The 6,000-nt window shown below is 46.1% G+C and overlaps 1 protein-coding gene across 2 annotated transcripts in view; it reads left to right on the top strand.

Moving 5' to 3' along the window:
• The first annotated feature begins 5,279 nt into the window (after positions 1 to 5,279).
• ARIH2 (ariadne RBR E3 ubiquitin protein ligase 2) overlaps positions 5,280 to 6,000 on the top strand; it is a 49,561-nt gene continuing 48,840 nt past the window's right edge. The window contains exon 1 of one of the 2 annotated variants that reach the window (XM_058726994.1): positions 5,280 to 5,455. The gene's annotated coding sequence lies outside the window, so the exon portion shown is untranslated. Of the gene's footprint in view, positions 5,456 to 5,581; positions 5,855 to 6,000 lie in introns of those variants that run through there. The other variant, XM_058726995.1, reaches the window with a different exon arrangement.

Below are 6,000 nucleotides of genomic sequence, written 5' to 3'. Positions count from 1 at the left end.
GAAGAGAGAGGATCCCAAACAGGCTCCCTGTTGTCAGCTCAGAGCCTGATGTGGGGTTTGAACTCACAAACCATGAGATCATGACCTGAGCTGAAACCAAGAGTCGGGCGCTTAACTGGCCGAGCCATCAAGGTGCTCCTTGGCTAAGAAATTTTTAAAAAAATTTTTTTTTCAACGTTTTTTATTTATTTTTGGGACAGAGAGAGACAGAGCATGAACGGGGGAGGGGCAGAGAGAGAGGGAGACACAGAATCGGAAACAGGCTCCAGGCTCCGAGCCATCAGCCCAGAGCCCGACGCGGGGCTCGAACTCACGGACCGCGAGATTGTGACCTGGCTGAAGTCGGACGCTTAACCGACTGCGCCACCCAGGCGCCCCTTGGCTAAGAAATTTTTTAAAAAAAAGCGTTCCTGGGTGGCTCAGTCAGTTAAGCATCTGTCTCATCAGGCTCTACGCTGTCAGGAGGAGCCTGCTTGGGATCCCCTCTCTCTCCTTCTCTCTTTGCCCTTCCCCTGCTCTCTCTCTCTCAAAAACAAACTTTTAATTTTTTTTTTTAAGTTTATTTATTAATCTTGACAAAGAGAGCGCAGGAGGGGCAGGGAGAGAGGGAGAGAGAAAGGATTCCAGGCAGACTCTGCACTTCCACTTCCATTGTGGAGCTGGACGTAGGGCTCGGACTCACAAACTGTGATTTCATGACCTAAGTCGAAATCTAGTCAACCTACTGAGCCACCCAAGCGCCCCTAAGAAGATCTTTTTAGGTAACGTAGAGAACAGATATCATAGCAAAAGGGTAGAAATATGGAGACTAGTTAATTGCTCACATCTATGGACACATGATGGTTTGTACTAGAGCAGCAGAAATGCCAAATCAGGACATACGATGGAGATATAACATTTACAGACTGAATGCAGTATTTGAAAGGGAAAGAAGAGTCATAGAAGACTTGTGAATTTTTGGCCTGAGTAAACAGTGAGAAATAGTGGCATTATTGAGCTGGGACACTTTGGAGGAATGACCAGTTTGGGGATAAAATTGAGTTTTGTTCGGGACATTGCCAATATGACCTCCAAATGGGCATATTGAATGGACACTTGAGACTCCGTTCTGCTAATCCTCTGGCGGTTTTCTGGGTTCTTTAGGCAGGTGTAGGTGGAATCTAAGTGATCAGCAGGAAGCCCGGTGAGCCCAGCGTCCTCCTACGCCGCCATCTTCCGGAACTCCAGAATGGACACTTGAATATATTGAACGTGGAGGTTAGGGAATTGGGTAGAGCTAGAAAGAAAAATCTGTAAGTTATCAGTGTACTGAAGGTCCTTGGGCAGAGGTTAGATGAGATTGCTAGAGAATGAGTGTAGATGGAGCAGAGGATGAAGATGTAGTGAATCTCCTGTGCAGTACTCTTCACAGCAATTTCATACTTATTTTACTATTCCTCTAATTTCTGCATCTCTCACTAGACCAAAGCTCCTAAACTACAGCAACTGTGATCTCCTTTCCTCACCATTTATCTGACAACATGGTGCCTGGCCTTCAGCTGGCCTCAAAGAATCAAAGGCATTAAAGTTTTTTTTTGTTTTTTTTTTTTTAAGAGAGAGAGAGAGAGACAGAGAGACAGAGACAGAGCGTGAGAGGGGCAGAGAGAGAGGGAGACACAGAATCTAAAGCAGGCTCCAGGCTCTGATCTGTCAGCACAGGGCTCGATGTGGGGCTCAAACTCACAAACTGTGAGATCATGACGTGAGCTGAAGTCAGATGCTTAACCAACTGAGCCACCCAGGCGCCCTTTAAAGGCATTTTTTAAAGGTGATTTGGCAGTATCTATCACAATGTGAGATGAAGATACCAGTTGATACACCAATTCCATTTCTAGAAATACAACTCCAAACTTTTTACATCTATGCAAAAAGTACATCTGAGGGTGTTCAGTGTAGTACTATTTGTAATGGTGAAAAATTGGAAACTGATGCCCTGCAAAGGGGGCATGGTCAAACAGATGATAATACATTTATACTAGAAAATACTGAGAAGGGGTCCAGCACTGTGGAAAGAGGGTAGGCTCTGGAGCCACATGGCCCAGTTTAGAATCTCAGCTTGGCGACTTCCTAGCTTTATAATTTTGAGCAATTACCACAACTTTCTGTGTCTTAGTTTGCTCATTTGTGGAATTGGGGATAATAATAGCACCTTCCACTAAGTGAAAAAAGAAGAATTTTATAATAGTCTGTTACCAACGGGGTGTGTGTGTGGGGGGTAAATGTGTGTGTATAGCTGTGAATATAGATATGTAGGTAGATGAATAGAAAGGATTCGGACAGTGGTAATAACCCCAGATAGGATAAAGAGAATGGAACAGAGTTAATGGGAATATTCACATTGCTATAAACATTTTTGTATTAATTTTACACAACTTTAATGTATCAATATATTAGTTGCAGAACTCAAATCAATAAAGGCAAAGATGAAAGCTACATGTATAAGGTATATATATGTAATATGTGATGTGATAGATTATATTTTCCAAAGATGGCCACACCAACATATATCCTATTCCACATGCTTTTCTTACAATGTGATACAATGTTGGTATTCCTCCCTCAAGGGTGAGGCTTCATTTTTCTTCCCTTGAACCTCAGAGAACATTTGTAACTGCTTGGACCAATAATATGTGGTAGAAGGAAAGCTGTGTGACTTCAAAGGCAAAGTCATAAAAAGAAATATAGCTTCCACCTGGCTCTATTTTTCTTAAGACACTTGTCTTTGGAACCTAGCTATCATGTTACCAGGGAAACCAGACCACATGGAGAGGTCATGTGTATATGTGTTTTGGCTAACAGCCCCAGCTAAGCCCCCAGTTGACAGCCACCAAAAACCATTGGATGTATGAGTAAATAATTCTTCCCATGATTCCAGCTCCTAGCCTTCAAGCATTCCAGCTAAGGCCCTAGATATTGAGGAGGAGAGATAATCCACTCCCACCTTGGCCTGTCTGGATTCCTGTACCACAGAAATCATGAGACTTTATACATTTTACATGCATATATATTTTGAAAATGTAATATTGTACACATCTCATTTCTTATTCTTATCACTTAAGAGTATATCAAAAATACCTTTCCTTGTCAATAGACGTCTTAGTACAGCATCATAGTTAATGGTTTTCTTTATTGTATATATCTTACCATAATTTAACAAACTCTTACTTTGGGACATTTTGGATCCTGCAAACATTTTCTATTTGAATCACCATTCCAAAGCACATATCTGTGCACATACTTTTATGCATATCCTTAAATGTTTTGGCTTAATTCTTTTTTTAAAATGTTTATTTATTTATTTATTTATTTATTCATTCATTTATTTATTTATTTTTATTAACTTGTTTTTTTATTTTTTTAAAATTTACATCCAAATTAGTTAGCATATAGTGGAACAATGATTTCAGGAGTAGATTCCTTAGTGCCCCTTACCCATTTATCCCATTCCCCCCTCCCACTACCCCTCCAGTAACCGTCAGTTTGTTCTCCGTATTTTCGGTTTTGTCCCCCTCCCTGTTTTTATATGTTTTGGCTTAATTCTTAAATCTCTATTTCCTGGAGAGAAATTTCCACTAGTTAAAAATATTATCATCAGCCCAATAAATGTTTACTTAATAAAGTAATATTGAAAATAAGGTTGGATCTGTGCCCTTAAGAAACTCACTTTTAGCAGGGGAAAGACAGGTGAACAAATAAGGATAACACATAGGATTCCAATATATTGTATGTGCACCCATGTACTTGACACATGAACAAATTCTATTTTGTAAATCCAATAATGCTACAGAAAGACTGTTCCCTTTTAATTGCTGGAGAGCATTTATTACCGGTAACCCAAAGTGAGAACCCAGCTATGAAACTGAGATTTCATTTGCACAAAATATATCTTAGGTTCTTTGCTAATTTAAAGGCATGTTTTGTCAAAACAAATGAAATAAGTACATTGGATTTTAGTAGACTTTTATGTTGCTAATGCATATAAAATTCATAATCCTACAATTGTTACTCATTGCTACTAGTTTTCACTCCAAATTAATTTGGGCTTTCAAGTAGTTGTTTCTTTTTGGGGGGGGAGGGGTGTGAGGCTTTCTAGAACTTGGCTGCACCTTATTTAAGTACATGCTCTGAGTTAAACTGGAAGCTGAAAGCCATGTATAAGAAATACAGGAGGGGCGCCTGGGTGGCTGAGTCGGTTGAGCAGCCGACTCTTGATTTCAGCTAGGATCATGATCCCAAGGTCATGAAACCGAACCCTGCGTTGGGCTCCACCTTGAGTGTGGAGCCTGCATGAGATTCTTTCTCTCCCTCTACCCCCTTCCCTGCTCAAGCTCTCTCTCTCTCTCAAAAAAAAAAAAAAAAAAAAAAAAGCGATACAAGGATACATGCAAGAACTAAGAAAGAAAAAAAAAGCAAGAACTAAAGAACTCGTTACGCATAGTTATCTTGAATATCAGTACATACACGACTTGTGTATGGGTGGAAATAGTTTGGATTATGAGGACTTCAACAGCCAGGATGTTCCCTAACATCACCCGCTTCACACCCGCATTTCCACTTGTCCAGCAGCAACTTGAGTGAGCCTCAGTGGCTCTATCTACCCACAATACTTGGCAACAGGTCCCAGAAGTTATGGGGAGACAAGGTAGCACATACTTCCTATACTGTTTGAAGAAACCGTGCAGCAAGGCAATGTGGAATTTAAGAAACAAAATTTCTATTCACTCTTGTACGGTGAATGGGAAGCCGGAGAACTGGGCGGAAGAGTAAAAAGGAAAAGCCGAGCCCGGATGGTCTCTGCGGCTCGGGGGCCACCAGGCGGCAGCCTGAGAGTGTAGGCAGAAATTGCCGTCCCGGCGCGCTGACCCGAAGGCCCAGTTCTCTTTCCACCAGATAGGGGCCGGGAAACAATAGTCCTTTATCCACTCCACGGACGTCATTATGTCTTCTGTGCGCTACACTCGAATACAAACAGTGAAGCGAGGAGTCCATCAGAAAAACGCTGGTTAAATATCCTGGCGGGCGGCGCTGGTGAAAGCCGGAAGAAATGCCTTGACCACTCTCCAATAAGCCGACCCCTCTCCCCCGAGGCCTCCCTCAGCCTTCTGAGCTGGCCGTACCCCGCTCACACTCGGGATCTGAGTGCTGAGGTGTAGCGAAGCGCCAGCCAAGGGACGCTAATACCCAGCGCCAGTCGCGACCTCAGCGACCGCGGGTCGACCCCGGGCCGGAAGTGACGCAACCGTACTGAGCACTTCCGGAGCTGCGGGGACGGCTCCGCGGGAGGAAGGAGCGCGGGCCTTGACCGGCGTCGGCCCGTCGCCTCCGCTGCCGCTTCTGCTACAGTGTCCGATCCGTCTGGCCCGGCCAGACCCGGTCTGGCCTGCCCGGGCTCAGCGGCCGCGGACTGCGGCTCCCGGTAAGTGTGCGGCGCAGGTCGCGGCCTTGTTTACCCCGGCGCGCCGGGGAGGGGGGGTGGGCTCTCCGCGCGCCTCCCTGGCCCGGCCGGGGCTCCGCCTTCGTCGCCGTCCGCGAGGCCCCCGTGCCCCCCGGCCGCCGGTTCACCGTCTCAGCTCCCAGCGCCGCCCGCGGAGGGGCGGCTGAAGGCTACGGCCGGGGCGGGCGGGCGCCTGGCGTCTCTCAGTTTTTTCTCCTCCCGCCGTCTTCTCAGCTGGTGGAGAGGTGGGAGGCCAGCGCCTCTGACCGACTGGCGCCGGCGCATCTGGGCCCTCCCTACCGGGCGCGCCGGGGAAACGCGCCGCCTCTGGGGCTTCCAACTCCAGTCATCTTTCGGAGCCTTCGCAGTGCCATTCGCACGGTTAGTTAACGCCCGCCTGCGAAGGGACCACTGGCGCGTGGGCTCCGTGTCCTCGAGGCTGTCCCGGCGCCTCGGTACCGACATTCGGCCCAAGAGCTGAGCTGCGGTCTCGCCGGACGCTGCTGTGCTAGCCGCGGGAGAGGCAG

This window comes from Neofelis nebulosa, chromosome 4, assembly GCF_028018385.1.
Source record: "Neofelis nebulosa isolate mNeoNeb1 chromosome 4, mNeoNeb1.pri, whole genome shotgun sequence".
NCBI lineage: Eukaryota > Metazoa > Chordata > Mammalia > Carnivora > Felidae > Neofelis > Neofelis nebulosa.
This window is presented reverse-complemented; position numbering and strand designations above follow the sequence as displayed.